A 20,397-nucleotide genomic window follows, 5' to 3' on the forward strand; every position below is an offset into this window, starting at 1 on the left:
AATGAACCTACAGACCTATAGCCATCTAATCTTCGATAAGGGAGCTAAAAAAAATAGAATAGAAGAAAGACAGGCTCTTCAGTAAATGGTGCTGGCAAAATTGGTTAACTACTTGTAGAAAACTAAAGATAGATCTTAATATATCACCCTGCACCAGAATCAACTCCAAATGGATCAAAGACCTCGGAGTCAAATCAGACACTGAAAACATTACAGGATGGAATAGGAGAAACCTTAGAACTCCTTGGCACAGGCCCAAATTTTCTTAATCGAGACCCAGAAACACAACAAATAAAGAAAGGTTGGACACATGGGATTGCATGAAATTGCAGTTTTCTGCATGGCAAAAGACATATCTAGAAAGATCGAGAGAAAGCCAACAGATTGGGAGAAGATTTTCACTAGCCCATACAACGGAAAAGGGTCTCATATCTAAAATATACCTGGAATTCAAAAAAATAAATAAATCCCCCAACAACAAATCCTCAAAAAACAAATGCCCAATAAATAAGTGGGCTAAAAACTTAAAGAGAAACTTCTCTGAAGAGGAAAGAAGGATGGCCAATAGATACATGAAGAAATGCTAAAATTCTCTAGCCATAAAAGAAATGTAAATCAAAACAACATTGAGATACCACCTCACCCCAGTTAGAATGGCAAAAATCAAGAACTCTAATAACAACAGATGCTGGAGGGGATGTGGACAGAAGGGAACCTTACTGCATTGTTGTTGGGAGTGTGAACTTGTTCAACCACTTTGGAAAGTAGTATGGAGGTTCCTCAAAAGACTGTACATAGAGCTCCCCTATGACCCAGCAATTCCACTTTGGGGCCTTTACCCAAATGTTCACAAAAAAGACCACACTACAGCTACCAGCACGACTATGTTTATTACAGCTTTATTAACTATAGCTAAGATATGGAATCAACCCACATGCCCCTCAGTAGAGCAATGGATCAATAAAATGTGGTATATATACACAATGGAATTCTATGTCTCCATCAGAAAGAATGACATCGCCACATTTTTTAGGAAATGGAAAGACTTGGGAAAAATTATACTAAGTGAAGTAAGCCAGGCCCAAAGAAACATAGGTCCCATGGTTTCGGTTATTTGTAATAACAAGTATATGTCTGAGTCAAGCTGAAAAAATCAGATAAGTAGTTGTTATGGAAATGATCCCTAAGATATGTATTTAAATGTTTTTTGTTTCCTTTCATGCAATTGTTTATAACACATTTATAAGATTATTTCTTGGTTGCTTTGTTTGTCCCTCCCCCATGGTATAACCTCTGCTTTCACTGTGTTTGATATCGGTATAATTTGTGGAGGGGAAGGGAAAAAACAAATTGTTTAAATAGGGATACCTGTGGACCCATTGCAACAATGAGATGTATAAGTCCTTATGTTGAAAACGTACTTCACAACTTTAGTGCGAGATGGGGGGTGCGGGGTAGGAGGATTGGGTGGGGGGCAGGGTAGAATGGGAAGAGATGGGAAGGGGAAACAATGGAGTAGGGTACAATGCTAGATGTAATTGTAACCCCTCTGTACAGTATTTTCACAATAAAAAAAGAAAAATAAATACATAAATATTATTTGCAGTTTTCTTCTTTCATGCTGTTTAATTGGCCAAGCCTGTCCATTAAACTTCGGTCTTGAATTTGTTTGCCATCAAACAACATCTATGTTAATGAAGAGAAATCTAATGTAAAACTTTGTCTCCAGAAAATAGTCCAAGAAACTGTGGTCACAAATATTGGGCTATAATTTTTCTTTTTCTTTTACCTTGAAAGACTTTTTGTGTCTAAAGTGCCCACAAAAATATGTACTCCATCATTTTTGGTTTCAATCAATTCTAACCTCAAAGATACATTTGGCTAAAATGATGCTTAGAGGAAACCGAAAATACTGCACTTTTATCTTTTCTCTTAAGACTTTCCTTAGATACATTCTCAGGAACAGTGAAGTTATTCTATGCAAAGTTATTTCAATAGATTTTTTCTCTTGGTCTAGCATTTGTTCACCAAGATGTATGGAGGAGAATAGAGTTAAATCACCCATACCTTGGAAGACAGTGTTTGTTGCAAAATGACAATGCTTCTATGTCCTACTTCTATATCTGCCTCTTAGCTCTTGACTGATTTCCAATTAATCAGAGCTTCTTGGCTTCAAGTCTAGTGAAGCTGAGGGACTATGCAGTCTCTAACACTGCTACATCTTCATGATTTCTCTTTTAAAACTCTTTAAGTTGCCTCATTTGGATGTTGAATTTATTTTCATGTCTTCATTCAATCTGTTCTGTATTGTAGTGAGCCAAATAGGCTCTGTAAAATCACTATAGGTGCTAAAAATATTAACACAATTATATGAAAATGTTTTGGCCTTCCTTCACTACTGAAGACAATTCTCTTAACTAGGACTTCTAAGAACACTGTTTTCTTACCTTTTCCATTTGCTCAATTCTTTTCTGAACCCAAAACTTTTTGGCATATGTAATTAGAGATGTCTTCACCATCTCTTGATCGTAAGGATATTATTTATTGTCAGCCACTTAAAAATATGAAATCATTGGTTTGAAATATCCAATCAGATTTTTTTTCTGTGTTTCAGTGCTTCACGTGCAAAGACATTGTGGAAAGTGTTACAAACAGAAATGTGTAAACCCAACACCTTCTTTCATTGTAGAGGGCATTTTCTCTCTATATATTTTGACCCAAATTATCTTTTTCAGAGAATTAGTTTGATAATTAAAGGTAAATTCACAAATTTTGATGTCTTAAGAAGTTTGAACAAACTGTACTTATGGATAATATATTTATAAGCAATTTAAATTTCATTACACTTCACTAAGTTGTCTCTGAAACACGTGTTACCTCATGTCCAATGGTGTCCTTGTGCTATTTCAATGAAGTCAGAAAACATTCATTTTATCTGGAGCAGCACCATAGATTGTTACTGGAAGTAAGTGGAAGTAACTTACTGGATGTGGAAACTGATCCCAGGAGAGGAATTGAACATAGGAATGGAAAAGTTCAGGTTAACTTTTGCTTTCCTTTTTACTGTACAAGAAAAGAATCCAAGGCTTGAAGGAAACTCTGTCCCTGACTTTTCTGAGTGTATTCTTTACTCATATAAAACTTGTCTGTAAACTTCTGGTTGAGAGTATTACAAAAGAAAACAATATGGCATTTGAAGGCCAGCATAGAACAAAAGGAAATAAATTTGTTTTAAAAGTATTCTACTGCAAAGAAACACAGATATGGAGGTTTTAAAGTGTCTTATGGATGGATGTTTCACCCCTGAGATGATTCTCTTGTTGCAGGAGTCAGTTATCAATTCCTTTAGTTTGGTCCTGAGTTTTCCATAGCAATAAGGATTCCAAAAAAGCAGGATACAGTTGAGTATGGTCAGCAAAAACAGCCTCTTCTCAGATCACTACTCCTTTAAGGAAAGTCCCAAAGAAATACCCATGGTTTGTTTTCTTTGCTTGTTTGTTTATTTTGTGCTGGTTCTGGGGCTGGAACTCAGAGGTTGGACCCTGTGCCTGAACAGTTGTCTTTCTTTCCCACCTGCCTCCAAAGCTAGTACTCTATTGCTTGAGTCAAAACTCCACTTCTGGCTTTTTTGGTGTTTAATTACAGATTAGAGTTTGAAAGACTCTCCTGACTGGGTTGGCTTTGAACTAAGACAGTAAGAAAGCTAAATGATATCAACTGTATGGACTTATCTTTTGAACCAAGAAATATTAGATGAAGTTCATTATAAAGCTAATTAATATTTGACAATTTTTGAAGCGAATATGTTCAGCGAATTAGCCATAACTTAAATAAGTCAGCAAGAGTAGGTGCACTGAATCATTTGGAAAGATTACTATTGACTTCATCATTCCTTTGGGGGAAACTTAAAGCCATATAAGCAGTTTTTGTTGGTTGTGGGGAATGAACACAGATCCTGGGCACTGTGGCTCAGCTCTTCAGCTCAACTTGAGGGTTCTACCACTTTAGCTAGAGCACCACTTCCAGGTTTCTGGTGGTTAATTGAAGATAAGTGTTTCATGGACTTTCCTGACCAGACTGGATTTGAACCACAATCCTCTGATCTCAACCTCCTGAGTAGCTAGGATTACAGGCAGGAGCCACCAGCACCAAGCTCATATTTGCATTTATGTGCAGTTAATGTCACTCTGTAGACAAAGAATGGAAATTTGAATCAAATGATGTGACATTGCAGCTTTTCAGAATAATTGACGTAGCAATAAATATGTCCTCCTTTTCCATTTTGTTACATTAACGACTCATGTGCTATGGGAACCTTACCTTAGCATCCTCTTTCATCTTTGTAGGTGTATTTAGTATCAGGAAATGTTCATAGAGAAATGTAGAAAGACTGAGGTTTTTAGAAAGCAAAGGAGATCAGGTATGAAAGAACAGTATAGAAGGAGATACATTTATTACACAAAGATTAAGAATTTGCCTAAGAGATTTAGAATGCTAATGCAATGAGGAATAAACCTAGTTGATAATTAGCTCTTCAATAGCTAAAAATGGTTCCCTAGAACGGTTTCTGTTATACCATAGTTACTATCATTTATTCCTTCCATCTGGAGTTATTCCTTCTCTTCTGTCACAACTATTAATTAGCCTCTGCCTTTATGGTGCCATGACTGGCAAAAAAGTTTTCCAAATCTCACTTAGACTACCCTTCTCATTGTGATTAGAAATGAACTCACTCAAAAGCCTGGAATCTTTGAATTTCCAGAATTAACCTACAACTGACATCTAAGCACATTCCTGGCATTAATTGCCATGACCTAATGAACAAAACTTTTTTTTTTTCAACACAGTATCCTTACATAGGTAAAGAACATGAATTAGCAACTAATGTCAGGTATCAGTATGGAAGGAGAAATTATATTCCAAGTATGGGTTCTTTATTTTGCATTTACTAACTAAATATTCATTTTTGTTGCTGTTGTTGTTTTGGCAATCCTGGGGCTGAAACTCAGGGCTTGGGAACTCTGCTTTTTTTTTTTTTTTCTAAAGGCTAACCCTCTACTACTTGAGACACAGGACCACTACCAGTCTTTCTTTTTCAGTTTATGTTGTACTGAGGAATTAAACTCAGGCAACTACCATACAATGAAACCACATTCCAAGAACCCTAAATGACTTTCTTAAGATGGCATTACATTTTCATTCCATAACTATGTATCATATTTTTAGCCAGAAATTTTTGCTAGAAAAGGGCATTGAACACAGTACTGAGTTTAGTAAGGCAAGATGGACAATGAATAACTGTCATGGTCTAGCTAGGGCAGAGAGGGACTTACTTCATGGAGCTGGTACAACACACTGAGCGAGACAGCTGACCAACAGCCCACCTCCAGAATGAGAGGGCCACCTTGGTTACAACCACATAGGGATGCTGGGCCACCTCCTCTAGCACCCATTCAATCAGTTCCTGAGAGAGATAGCGAGAAAGAAAGAAATTCAGAATTACACTTAAGCCAGGTGCCGGTGACTCAGGTCTATAATCCTAAGTACAATGGAGGCTGAGATATGAGGATCGTGGTTTATAGCCAGCCTGGGCAGGAACACCTGTGAGACTCTTATCTCCAAAGAAGCACCAGAAAACAGGAAGTGGCGCTGTGACTCAAATGGTAGAGTGCTAGCTTTGAGCTGAGCAGCTCGGGGAGCTGTCGCAGGCCCAGAGTTCAAGCCCCATGACTGAAAAAAAGTGGACTTCCCATCACAAAAAGTGGACTGAATACCACTAATTGTCTGAGGGAGTATGGCAGAGAAGTCAGGCTGAGCTTCCTATCAGCTGGGAGTAATGAGTAGGTCACCAGGCTTCTCTGTGCCTCAGTTTCCCCAGCTTCAAAACTGAACAAATTGAAGGATCCTCTTCCTCATGAGGATAGGGTAATAAAGAAAGAGAGCCATGTTTTGATTCATACTCCCATACATGTCGCAACTTTAATAACACACACCATCTGAGATCTTTCCCGGTATCTTCCTGTCATATGCTCACAGAATTACCAAGAACCGTATCTGACGGCCCCTCCTTTTATGATTGACCCTGTTCCAGAGATCCCTCTGTATTAATCTCTTGTTTACTAACTAGTGTCCCATGAGGAGATTGAAGTCCAGTGGTTGAGGCCCAACCCAGAGCTTCACCTCTTATCAAGAATCAGCTACTGTGGATTGAGTTTGGGACAATCCATATAAACCAATGACTGAGCGTGGCACTACATGTCTACCATCCCAACTACAGAGGACCGGGCCTGGTGACTCATGCCTGTCACAGATAAGAGGACCATGATCCAGCCCAGCCTGAGCATATATTAATTCTCCATCTCAGAAATGCCCAAGACAGAAAAGCTTCGCTAGCATGGTAGAAGACCTGATCAGCAAGCCTAAGGCCTTGAGGTCAAACTTTAATATACCTAAAAGAACCAGAGTCCCAGCCAGAAGCTCATGCCTATAATCCTAGATACTCAGGAGGCTAAGATCTGAAGATCTCAGCTCAAGAGTTAAAGTAAGGCTGGCCTCCCCCATTAGAGTTCATCATGAGAAGACCCAGAGTCTGACCTATGCTTTTGTGCTCCATACTAGCAGGACTCATATCCTTACTAAGTGTTGGCCATGCTCTCTGTCCCTCTGGGAGGCAACCCCCTGTAGTCTGCACTCCAAGGTGCTTCAAGCTCCCACTGCCACCAACCAGGCCCAAGGGAGTACACAGCTCCAGGGTACACAGTTCCCTCATTCTTGTAATTTAACAGTGCTGAGTCCCCTTCAAGCGTCTCACTCTTCCAGGCCCCCAGACCTCAGCTGTGAAGCCCATGCACACCCCAAAGATATCTGTACTTACCTATGGATGTTCAGTCCATTCATGTTTGGTGTGGTTATTCCTTGTACTTTTGTTTTATTCATTTATTTGCTGTTGATTTTACTGTGATGACACCCATTCCATTTATTACATTGATTACATCCTACCACATGGCATCTAAATTTGTAGATGTTTTCTCCACCATGCCTGACACCCAGGACTCTCAGAGAAAAGGAAAAAACAGTTTCACACTTGGCTTCTTACTCCATGATCCAATTGTTGGTAGTGCTGGCATCTGAACTCAGGGCCTAGCAGGACCAATTGGCAAATAGTTCAAGGTGACCACACCAGCCTGTGAGCAACAAAGGAGTTAGGCCATTCCCAGGATCTGACATTGATCCCCAGGGTGGGTCACAATAGTTATAAATTCATAATTTAAACATAGGATATATATTTACATATACATGTGGACAGCATCTTGCATTTGGTGTACTTCTTCTCCTTATTTTCTGCCTTAATGGAAGTATGGTTTATTTTACTGAGTAAGGTGACAGATATTACAATGCTTACATGGATGACAATGTATTGAGATGTCTATAGGGTTTCCTATGCATTCTCCATTCTAACTTAGACCCAGGACTTTCACAGGATAGGAAAACAGGTGAATCGATGTGCTTCTCACATCAGGATTCATCTTTTGGCAGTGTTGGGATTTGAACTCAGAACCTAGCAGGCCCAAATGGGGAAAGGGTCAAGGTGAGGACACAAGCCTTAGAGTAACGGAGATAGACTGTTCCCAGGACCTGACATTGAGTCCCAGGGAGGGCCAGATTGTCATAAATTCATAATTTAAATGTAGGATCTATATTTACATACATGTGTAGACAGCATCTTGCATTTGGTGCACTTCTCCTTATTTTGTGTCTAATTCATGGAGTTATTTGTATTTTACTGAGTATGGTGACAGGTATAACTGTGCTGACATGAATGATAACCTCTTCCAATGGTTATAGGGTTGCCTATGCATTCTACATCCTAGTTGATGCCGGGCACTTTCACAGGAGAGGAAAACATGTGCAATGACTGGCTTCTGAAAACAGAATGAATATTTTGACAATGCTGAGATTTGAACTGAGGTCTGGGTAGCTCTGTTGCATTTTGGAAAAGGGAAAGCTCACCATCCTTGAATATTAGAATGTCAGGCCTGGTCCAGGGCCTGATTTGATGTCCCAGCACTGGACAAAATAACAAGCCCACCTTTTTTAAACATAAGATTTCTCTTTACCTACAGGTGTTCTATGCATCTTGCATTCAATGTAGTTATTCTTTTTATTTTTGTGTCTTAGTCATGGATGTATTGTGTATTTTATTGAGTATGGTGATAGATATAACTGTGCTGACATGGATGACAACCTATTCCCAAGGCTATAAAGTTGTCTCTATAGAATTGTCCATCCTTGCTGAGACCCAGGACTTTCACAAGACAGGAAAGCGGGTGGATCTATTGGCTTCTCACATCAAGGTGAATCCTTTGGCAGTGCTGGGATTTGAACTCAAGGCCTAGCAGGCCCAATTGGTGAATAGGTCATGGTGAACACACAGCCTGTGAGACACTAAGATGCTAGGCCGTTCCCAGAAACTAAGATGAAGCCCTGGTGGAGGGCAAAATAGTCATAAATTCATCATTTAAACATAGGTTCTATATTTCCATACATGGTTGGGCAAAATCTTGCATTCTGTGTAGTCATTCTCTTTATTTTGTGTCTTATTCATTGATATATTGTGTATTTTCTTGTGTATAGGATGACAGATATAACTGTTGTGACCTAAATGGCAACCTATTCCCATGAGGGTAGAGTTGCCTATGCATTCTCCATCCTAGCTGATACCAGGACTTGCACATCACAGGAAAACAGTTGCACCGACTGGCTTCGCACATCAAGGAGAATATTTTGGCAGTGCTGGGATTTGAACTCAAGGCCTAGCAAGCCCAATTGGAGAATGGGTCATGGTGAACACACAAGCCTAGAGCCACTAAGGAGCTGGGCCGTTCCAAAGAACAGAGATTGAGCCCCAGGGAGTTCACAATAGTCCTGAATGGATCATTTAAACATGGGATATATATTCACATCTGTGTGTGGACTGCATTGCACATTAGTTTAATTATTTTATTTTGTATGCTATTCATGGATGTATTGTGTGTTTTATTGAGTATATGATGACAGGTATAACTGGGCTGACATGGATAACAACCTATTCCCATGGCCACAGGGTGGCCCATGCATTCCATTCTACATCCTAGCTGAGACCCAAAACTTGCACAGAAAAGTAAAACAGGTGCAACGATTGGCTTCTGACATCAAGGTGAATCTTTGGCACTGCTGGGATCCTAACTTGGGGTCTAGCAGACCCAAGCGACAAATTGTTCCATGTCACCAGCCTGTGAGCCACTAATGAGCAAGGCCTTTCCCAGGACCTGAGATGGAGTCCCTAGGTGGGGGAGGGCACAAAGCAGTCATCCATTCCTAAGTTGAATGTAGTATGCAAATAAGTACATATTTGTACAGAGTAGGAGAGATGATGACCTGTGATGGAATCCACTCTACCAAGTGTCTACTGATTCTTGGATCTTTCCACATGCATCCATTTCATGACTATGATGATTAATCAACACTTCTTTACAAATAAGTAATACCCCATGATTCTTGCTTATCATTTCCTACTAACATCACAGATGAGCTACTCATTCAAGTATGAGATCGATACTGGTCCAGATACCAGTATCTCAGGATTTCTTGCCATTGCCTTCTCATGGCAGGGCTGAATTCAAGGTTCAAGCATGGAACACATACTCCTTATATATATTTTAAAGATAGGATTTATACTTCCATACCGATGTTCAGTCCATATTGTGTTTGGTGTGGTTATTCATTTTATTTCTTGTTTTATTCATTTATTTACCATTTATTTTATTGACTCTGATGACACCTATACCATTTATTACATTGCTTACATACTATCACATAGCATCTAGATTTGTAGATATGTTCTCCATCATGCCTGACACCAAGTACTCTCCCAGAAAAGAAAACATGTGTCACACTCGGTTTCCTAATCCAAAATTAAATATTTGGCAGTGCTGGGATCTGAACTCAGGGCCTAGCAGGCCCAATTCATGAATGGGTGAGTGTGAGCACAGCAGCCTCTAGCCAAAGAAGCTTTCAGGTAGTTCCCAGGCACTAAGATCGTTCCCCAAGTTTGTCCAAAACGGCAATAAGTGGATAGGAAGATGGTAGTATACAAATAATATATATATTGCTAAAGAGTGCCAGAGCAGTCTCCCTACATCTACTACGTTCCTACCAACTCTTAGGTATTTATTATATCACCATTGAAATAGTATTATTCTTTTCATGCTTAATAAACTATTAATTAAGATCAATCAGCATCCTAGGATTATTGCATCCAATTTTACACTAGACAAATTCATGAACTACTCTTTCAATCCGTATTGTTAGGCATAGGAATGAGTCTCTTGTGGTCTCATGCCATTGGTAGGTGTCAGGATCAGGATTTGAACCCAGAGCCTATGTTGACATGTTGGCTTATGGCTTCCCTGATAGCCTGCCAGCCATCAGCAATGGCAGGTCAGGTCCACTTTGCAACCGTGTCATTCAGACCCAGGATGGTCACTGTGCAAAGAAAAAAATTATAAAGCCCCCCCAGCCCTCTACAGGTTGGCACTTTTTCTGCTGTCCCACATTTTTTTCCTGCAAGCTCTCTGGGCCTAGGGTCCCAGGATAGGCTATGGGTCCCGAGGCTGTACCCCAGCCTAGAGAGTTCAAAGCTGAGGCAGAATTGCCATGACCTGAGTGTAAGCCCCGTGGTTGGCAAAACTAATTAATTAATTAACTAAATTTAAAAAATAAAGCTCACTGGTTTGGAATTTCTGCCAGTTTTCTTTCCTAGCCTGGGATTTGAACTTAGGGTCTTGCTAAATTCGTAGAATTGTGAGGGAAGGTTCAAACCCCATGTCAAGTCAAAAATATATAATTAAGTCACTGACCTCAGCAGGGAAAGGTAGCTGTGGAGATGGGAGGGATAGGATGGTAGGGGGGAAACAAAGGAGTAGGCAACAATGCTCAACAGGAAATGTACTCATTAATTTGCTCATTTAACTATGACCCCTCTGTAAAACATTTTTACAATAAAAAACGTACAAAAATTAATGTAGTGCTGAAGAAGCATTTTGGGCGTAAGTGAAGGATGACTGAATAGCTGTACAAAATTATACACTGCTTATTTTTAATGTTCAGTATGGAATTGAATAAACATATCTGCTTCCAATACAAATATTAAGTCACTGTATTGGAACTGAGGCCAGTATTTCTGGCATTGATGAGATTTGAGCTCACCATCTGGGTAACTCTTTTTCACCATTTGTGAAGGGAAAGCTCACTGTCCTTGAGGAAAAGAAATTGAAGCTAGAATTCCCAGGGCCTGAATTAAGGCCCTGCAAGGGAAAAAATATTTATATACATGTGTAATATATGACATATATGTACATATGTATGATTATTTCATATTACGATTATTATTATTAATTTTGTATTTATTTTATTCATTATATTGTTTATTGTATTTAATATTATTATTCACATAATATTTATTATGTTTTGTACATCTATTATAAAATTATACCCAATAATTTAGGATATTGACTCATTTTTATTAATACTTTATTAAGTGTTTAAACATGATACATAATTAAATGGAGCCATTTGTCACAGTCATCACATGTATAGAGTCTGTTTCAGTATGAGCTTTGTCTTATTTATCTTTGAAAAACTTCCTATAGTGACTTCTTTAGATGATTTATACTCAGAAGCGTTTCTTTGAGGATAGGCAAGTTGAGGGATAAAATTGGAAAGTTGGGGCTGGGAATGTGGCTTAGTGGTAGAAAGCATGCTCAGAATGTATGAATGCCAGGGTTTAAATACTCAGTACCATATACTCAGAAAAAAGCAAGAAGCTGTGGAGTGGCTCAAGTGGTAGACCACAAGTCTTGATAAATATGAGCTCAGAGACAGTATCCAGGCCCTTAGTACAAGCACCAGGTCTGGCAAAAACAACAGGCCAGATGTCGGTGGTTCACACCTGGAATCCTGGCTTCTCAGGAGGCTCAGATCTGAAGACCACAGTTTGAAGACAGCCTAGGGAAGGAAAGCCTGTTATACTCTTACTTCCAATGAACCACCAAAAGACCCCATTTGGAGCTGTGGGTCAAGTGGTAGAGGGTTTACCTTGAGCTGAAGGGCTCAGGGACAGTGCCCAGGTTTTAGTTTGGGACACACAACTGGAAAAAAGAATGAGGAATAATCAAAGTACTTTTCCTATTTGCTAATTATGGTGAATATTTTCTGGAAAATGAATGCTTTTGTACACCAGAATTGGAGTCAGAACTCAAGATTCAAGTGTAGCACATCCATATGCCCAGCCTCTCAGACTCTAGTATTATAACCTTGTTTCCTATAGGGTTCTGAAAGTCCATTGTTGAAAGGCTTAATATGTTCCCAAAGCCCTTTGTGATAAGCATCTGATTTGTGTTGTCAATATCATTACAGTTCTGAACCTAGCAGAGAACCAGTAGCTCATGCCCATCACCTGATCTCAGGAGGCTGAGGTCTCAGGATCACAGGTTGATGTCATCAAGGGCAGAAAAGTCTATGACACTCTGACTTCCACTTCTGAAAGGTCAGATGTTCAAGAGCTTCCTGTGTTTTCCTTGGTGATGAGAAGTACTTGCACTCTAAATGTTCTTAGAGTTCTTGAGCAATAGAAACAGGAAAGAAACAATTTTGAGCCATCCTGGATTCATATGAAGTTCTCAGCATCCAAGCCCTAGACCTGTTAGCAGGAAGAACTCCAATGAACAATGTATTTGAAGGACAGAAAACAGTTTCAAAAAGTCATGCTAGGTACAGAGACCTAGGCCTGCAGGATTAGGAGGCAGAATGTACATAGGGAAGCTCAACAGGGAAGTGAACTGCAAAACCACTTCATTCATTTCAGGAACAGCCAGCAATGAGGGGGGAGGGGAATCTGAAACATTTGTCAGAGTTACACCGGGGTGAGGCTTTTCTCAGCCTCTTCAAACAATGATGAATTAACCTTCCTCCATCAGGTGAAGGGAGTCTCAGTTTATCTTTAGGTTAACAATAGAGAGCCAGTTTAGTGGGGGAGACGGGGGAAAAGAGTAGAAAAACCTTGCTCTCTGGTCTTAGGGAGTGGGTTTTTTGACTCTGTCAGGTTTGAAGGCCCTTCTACTATCTCTGCCAGTCCATTGTCCTTCCTTCATTCTCCACATCATTAATGCAAATCATCAGTCCAAGGAGAGGCAGGGATCTTTTTCTTAGGTTTCCAAGCACTTAAGTTGGAACATGGCTCTGTCGTCTTGACTCTGAGGCTCTTGGTTGCCTGAGAAGTGGGACAGAAACAGTCTTTCTGCTTTATGGTTGTGTGAAGCTGATGCTGGTGTCCTGGCACACAGCAGAAGGCCTCATGGGTAGGAAGTGTTCCCTCCTTTCCTTCTTACAACAAAGATCACATTTGTCTATCAACTTCCTTCTTTACTTCCTTCCTTCCTTCCTTCCTTCCTTCCTTCCTTCCTTCCTTCCTTCCTTTCTTTCTTTCTTTCTTTGTCTTTCTTTTCCTTCCTTCCTTCCTTCCGTCTGTCTTCTTTCTTTCCTTCCTTCCTTCCTTCCTACTTTCTTTCTTTCTCCCTTTCTCTCTCTCTTTCTTTCTTTCTTCCTTTCTTTCTTTCTTCCTTGCTTGCTTTCTTGCTTTTTTTCTTTCTTTCTGTCTTTCTTTCTATCTGCCTACCTACCTACCTACTGACCTACCTACCTACCTAGTTATCTCTGTGACATTTCCTGGGCTGAACTCAAGGCCTGGACACTGTCTCTAGCACTCTCCTACTTGAGCCACAGCACCAATTCTGGCTTTGTCTGTGTATGTGCTCCTGAGGAATCAAACCTAGGGCTTCTTACATGCTACGCAATCACTCTCATTAATCCACATTCCCAGCCTCCTCATCTTTTTCTTAACGGTATTTTTACATAAGTATGGTACCATTTTATGTTCTCAAGTTTAATATTCTGAATACCGGTTACTTTTATGAATCCCAATCTTCTCTACCCTTGCCTGATTTGTGACTGTTCCTGCCTTGGTCTCATAATAAAATGTAAATAAAGGCTTTTGAGAGCTTCAGTGTGCATCATATAAGGACACAGGCCTGAAAACTTGGAAGAGCAAAGCAATGGGGCTGAAATGAAGAGAATGATGCAGTATATGCAACTAGCACATCTGAATAATAAACCAGTAAATAAAAGCAGAAGTATTGCATAGAGCCTGATGTGTTCCTGAGCTATTTTGCTCAAGGCTGAGGCCCTACCACCACCACAGCTCCACTTCCAGCCATCTGATCGTTATTGGACATAACCAACTCCCAGGCTTTCCTGCCTGGTCTGGCTTGTGTCTCCTGCTCGGCTTTCTCTCTCAAAGATAGAGCTCGACCCATTGGAATGACTCTGTTAAGAATTCAGATTGTCCAGATTAAAAAATGAAGAAGAAAAGAAAGAAGGTGCCAGTGGCTGGTGACTGTAATCCCAACTCCTCAGGATGCTGAGATGCAGAGAATCTGAGTTTGAATCCAGCCAGCATAAGAAAGTCCTTGACACTGTTATTTCTAAGAGATCACAGAGAAACCCAGAAATGAGGCTGTGACTCAATCTTAATGAACTACCATGAGCAAAAGAAGCTCAGGGAAAACACTTAGGCTCATAGTTCAACACCAGTACCTGCCCCCTCAAAAAGAGCCTGTACCTCCATGTCTTTGTTTATGTATGGATGTATTCCTATAGATGAAGCTCCGGAGTAGCTATGATGAATAGCACCAAGCTAGGAAATTTCTATTCAATACTATGAGTTCCTAACACAGAGAATGCTTTTATGATATTGCATGTTCCAGGCTTCCCCTTAATGCTCCCAGTGTAGGCTGAAGGTTGCTCTGCATGCCAGGCCTGCTGGAAGAAGTCTCTCTCATTGTCTAAACAGGCAGACAAAAGGCCTCAATCCTGTACAGCTGTGTAAGAAGCAACTCCATCTGGGCCACTTAATGAGGAGGAGTGTGGGCAGGCTCTGAAAGCCAGGAGAAAAAGGCCTCTTCATTCCCCAAGCGATCTCTCTCCCCAGGGCTCTGTTTTGACAGGAAGCCTTCATCTTTGCAACCTCCCCTGGCAGGCCAATTTCTGTGCACTTATCCTGTCTTTGTGAGACTATATTCCGGTGTTCAGATACAGTGCTCAATATAATTCAGGAGTCCTTCTGGCAGACAACTAGGGCACTGAACCTAATGAAATGTTTCATTGTTGGTGATGATGGGCCTATGGTGACTCTCATAGGTTTCCGGGAGCTTTGGAAATACAAGCACATGTCAGATATCAAAAAGCTTCCTGTCATCTAGGGCTGGTGAATCTCATGAGGTTTTGAAACGTTTAACCTCTCTTAATTGGGCCCAGAGTAGCTAGATTTTGGGGATGAACACAGGACCTGGGTGCTGACCATGAGGTCAGTGAAGAAACCCAATGCTTTACCATTTTGTGTAACAACATCACTTCTGGTCTCCTCTCTCTCTCTCTCTCTCTCTCTCTCTCTCTCTCTCTCTCTCTCTCTCTCTCTCTCTCTCTCTCTCTCTCTCTCTCTCTCTCTCTCTCTGTGTGTGTGTGTGTGTGTGTGTTTGTGTGCATGCGGGTGTATGTGTATGACCTCACACATAATTGAGTCCAGGAGCTTGAACTCAGGACATGAGCACTGTATCTAGTTTCTCTTGTACAGGATAGCCCTCTCCTACTTGAGCCACAGAGCCACTTCAGGCTTTTTCCTAGTGATGTGGTCCTGAGAAATCAAGCCCAGGGTTTCATGTATGCAAAGCCCTCTACACCTAAGGCACATTCGCAGCCCTCTAATTCAGGCTTGTTAGTTTATTTCTGTTTTTTTATTGTTGTTGTTGTCGGGTGTAGGAATTGAAGTCTGGGCCTGGGTGCTGTCCCTGAGCAATTCAGCTCTAATCTTATGCTCTACCACTTGAGCCACAGCACCACTTCAGGTTTTCTGGTGGTCCATTGTAGTTAAGTGTCTCCAGGACTTTCATGCCCAGGGTATCTTTGAACCTTGATGCTCAGATATCATCCTCCTGTGTAGCTAGGATGACAGGCATGAGCCACAAGCACCCAGCTTTCACTTCAAGTTCTTAGTGGTGAATTGGAGATAATAGTCTCATGCTACCTTTTCTGTCTGGGATAGTTTGGAACCCAGATCCACATATCTCAGCTTCCAGAGAAGGCAGGAAGACACACTTTAGCTACCCACCCCTTGGCCATAGCCTCTATTGAAAGGGGGTCCATGACTCCACGCGGTGGAGTGCTAGCCATGAGCCCAAGAGGTAAGGGTCAGCGTCTACACCCCAGGTTCAAGGTTCATGACTGAGAAAAACAAAACAAAACAATTGTCTGGAGGAGACATAGTAATACATAATTACTTTATGTATTTAGTAATACATAATAATAATCTTTAGTAATACATAATTTCATCCCTGCCATGGTGACCTATCTGAGCCTCAATATTCTTGTCTGCATTATCATCTCAGTTGTGGAGCTCTTACAAGGACACGATATAAGAATGCACCTGTTGAAAGACACAGCACATGGCACTCTTTGCATAACTCAGCACACAGTTTAAGCCCCGTGGCTGCCCCCCCCACAAAAAAGTTAAAGTCCTGGCTACAAAGTTGGGCCATTTTATCTGCCATACCTGGGATTTGAACTCAGGGACTGGGTTAGTCTATTGTGCTATGGATGAAGTGGAAGCTAACCTCCTGGAAAAAAAAATCAGGAGCATTTCCCAGGGCGTGAATTCCAGCCCCAGAACTGGCAAAAATAATATCTATATGCATGTAAAATATGTGTCATATTTATGAATTTGCATAGAAATTACGTACTGTACCTAGTACACACTATTTGCACAGAAAGGAAAACAGGACAATATTGGCTTTTTATTCCACCTATTGCCTTAGGAACTGCTGGGATTTGAACTCAGGGACTGGAATGCCCAATTAATCAAGGGGTCAGTGTAAGCACAGCAGCCTCAAACAAATTCCCTGCCAGGCAGTTCCCAGGACCTGAGATCTAGACCCAGGAGTGGCCAATATATAAACAAATACCCACCCACACACACATATATATAGAGATAGAGATAGAGAGACAGAGAGAGAGAGAGAGAGAGAGAGAGAGAGAGAGAGAGAGAGAGAGAGAGAGAGATGTACATTCTACTGTATATTTAAATGTATAAATACATGTAATATATTACTAATCATTATTAGGTATTAAATTATGCCTCCTTGTAATAATGTATCATGGATTAAGGCACAATAAAGTGCTTCTTGTTTAAAAGGTGTTCAGGGACAATGTCTAGGTTCATAGTTCAAGCCTCAGGACCTGCACCAAAAAAAAGGGCCAGTAACAACATGTGTCTATGTATGTATGCATTATGTCTATGGGTGTACATCCAGAGTAACTATGAAGAAAAGCATCCAGCTAAGAAATTTGTTTTGAATAGAATGATGTCATAGCACAGAGACTGCTTTCAAGACAGTGCATGTTACTGGTCAAAAAAAATTAAGGCCCTGATTTGGAACTTGTACCATTTTTCTGGCAGGCCTGGCATTTGAACTCAGGGTTTGTGTAACTTTGTGGCACTGTATGGGAGGGGAAACTCACCGTCGTTGAAGACAAGTATTTCAGACCAGTTTCTAGGGTCTGAATCCAGCCACAGCACTGGAAAAAATCATATTCATACATGAGCTCTATTTACATACATGTGTTCACTCCATATGACATTTATTACATTTATTTATTTTTATTTATTTTATTTAGTATTATTACATATATAAAATTTATTACATTTATTATATCTCATCACATGGATTTATTTGCATATGGATTATACATCATACTGAGCCCTAGTACTTTTACAGAGAAGGAAAAAAATTTGTCAAAATAGGCTTCTGACTACACATATAACTTTTCGCAATGCTGGGATTTGAAGTCATAGCCCACAATGCCAAATTCATGAATGGGTCAGTTGTAGAACAAAATCCTTTGGAAAACTGAGCTGCCAGCCAATTCTGAGGACCTGCAATCAAGCAATAGTAGTGGCAGATAGATAGATAGATAGATAGATAGATAGATAGATAGATAGATAGATAGATAGATAGATAGATAGATGTGTATCTAGATAGATGTGTAGTTTGCTATATATATATATGAGAGAGACAATGTGAGGATATTAAATTATATATTATGAATTATTAGTTATTAAATTATGCCTCCATTTCATGAAGTATCATGTGTGAATACTTATTAAAGCATTAATGTAAAAGTAGTCAGTATTACTTAATTAGGAGAATAATACCTTGGTGCTAGAATGGAAGACATAATCCACTACTTTTTGTGTGGCATTCTATAAGAGAATCATGAACTAACTGCAAATTTAATTGTTACTTTTATAACATTCCATTAAGCATTCCCACGGATAGGAATGATTTTCTCAAGATCTCCCTCCATTTGTAGGTGGCAGTCTTGGCATTTGAACTCCAGGCCTGGATAGTTTACTTCGAAATGCAAACCATTAGTATGACACTGTGAAGATTTCAGATTGTCACGATGAAAGAAAAGAATGAGAAGAAAAGAAAGCCAGGTATCAGTGGATCCTGCCTTTAATCCTAACTCTTCAGGAGGCTGAGAGGTCGAGAATGCCAGTTTGAATTCAGCCAACACAGGAAAGTCCACCTCACTCTTATTTCTGAGGAATCACAGGAAAAAAATCCCCATGAATGGGGGTATAGCCCAAGGCAGAGCGCTACCCTTGAGCAAAAGGAGCTCAGGAACAGTGCCCAGGCTCATAGTACATCCCCCGGACCTGCCAAAAAGGAAAGCCAGTAACTCCATGTCTCCCCATGTATGTATGCATGTATTTCTATCGGTGAAGATCCAGAGTCTCTATGATGAAAAGCAGTCAGCTAGGAAATTTGCTTTGAATAGAATGATTTCATAGCACAGAGAGTGCTTTCAAGACAGTGCATATTCCGGTGCTCCCCTCACTGTTCCCATTGAAACCTGAGGTTTTTCTCTGCACTGGGGACTGCTTGAGGAAGTCTGCCTCATTGTTGAAACAGGCAGACAAAAGGTCTCACTCCTATACAGCTGAGTAACAAAAAACTGTTTCCAGGCCAATTAGTGAGGAGGAGTGTGGGCGGGTTCTGAAGGCCAGGTGAAAAAGGCTTCTTTGTACTTCAAGCTATGTATCTCCCCAGTGCTCTGTTTTGACAGGAAGCCTTCACTTGTGCCACCACTTGTGGCAGGCCAAGTTCCCTGCAATTATCCTGTCTTGGTTAGTCTATGTTCAAGTGTTGAAATAACCTGGTACAATTAATTCATGGGTCCTTCTGGCAGAAAACTAGAGAACTGAACCTAAGGAAATGATTCATTATTGGCAATGGTGCCTCCCTAGCTTTCTGGAAGCTTGCTAAATATAAGCACATGTGTAATATCACAATGCTTCCTGTCATGTAAGGGTGGTGAGCCTCATCAGGTTTTGAAACCTTTGACCTCATCTATTTTGGCCCTGGATGGCTAGGTTTCAGGGTTGAACACAGGACCTGGGTGCTGATCTTGAGCTCAGAGCAGCAGCTCAATGCTTTACCATTTGGCGTCACAGCTTCACTTCTGGTATCGGTGTATGTATGTGTGTGGTTGTGTGTGTGTGTGTGTATGTGTGTGTGTGTGTGTGTGTGTGTGTGTGTGTGTGTGTGTGTGTGTGTGTGTGTGTGTGCATACACTTGTCCTGGAGCTTGAACTCAGGACCTGAGCACTGTAACTGAGTTTCTTCTGTACAAGGAAAGCACTCTACCACTTGAGCCAAACAGCAACTTCAGGCTATTTTCTAGTGATGTGGTACTAAGAAATCAAACCCAGGGATTCATACATGCAAAGCACTCTACCCCCAAGACACATTGCCAACACTGCACTTCAGGTTTCTTTCTTTCTTGTCTTAGAATTTGGAGGAATTGAAGTCTAGGCATGGGTGCTGTCCTTGAGGCAATCGCTCTACCACTTGAGCTATAGCACCCCTTGAGGATTTTGGTGGGTCACTAGAGAGAAGCATCTCAAGGAATTTCCTGCCCAGGCTGGCTTTGGACCTTGATCCTCAGCTCTCAGCCTCCTTAGTACCTAGTATGACAGGCATGAGTCATCAGCACCCGGCTTCCACTTCAAGTTTCTAAGTGGTGAATAGGAGATAATAGTCTTATTGGACCTTTTGTGTATGGGATAGTTTTGAACCCAGATCATCAGATGTCAGCTTCCTGAGTAGGCAGGATGACAGACCTCAGCTTTTACACTCTTAGACCATAACATTCTGTTGCAAGGGGGTCCTTGGCTCCACGTGGT

Source organism: Dipodomys merriami, unplaced genomic scaffold (genome assembly GCF_024711535.1).
Source record: "Dipodomys merriami isolate MVZ:Mamm:240054 unplaced genomic scaffold, mDipMer1.0.p SCAF_510, whole genome shotgun sequence".
Lineage (NCBI taxonomy): Eukaryota > Metazoa > Chordata > Mammalia > Rodentia > Heteromyidae > Dipodomys > Dipodomys merriami.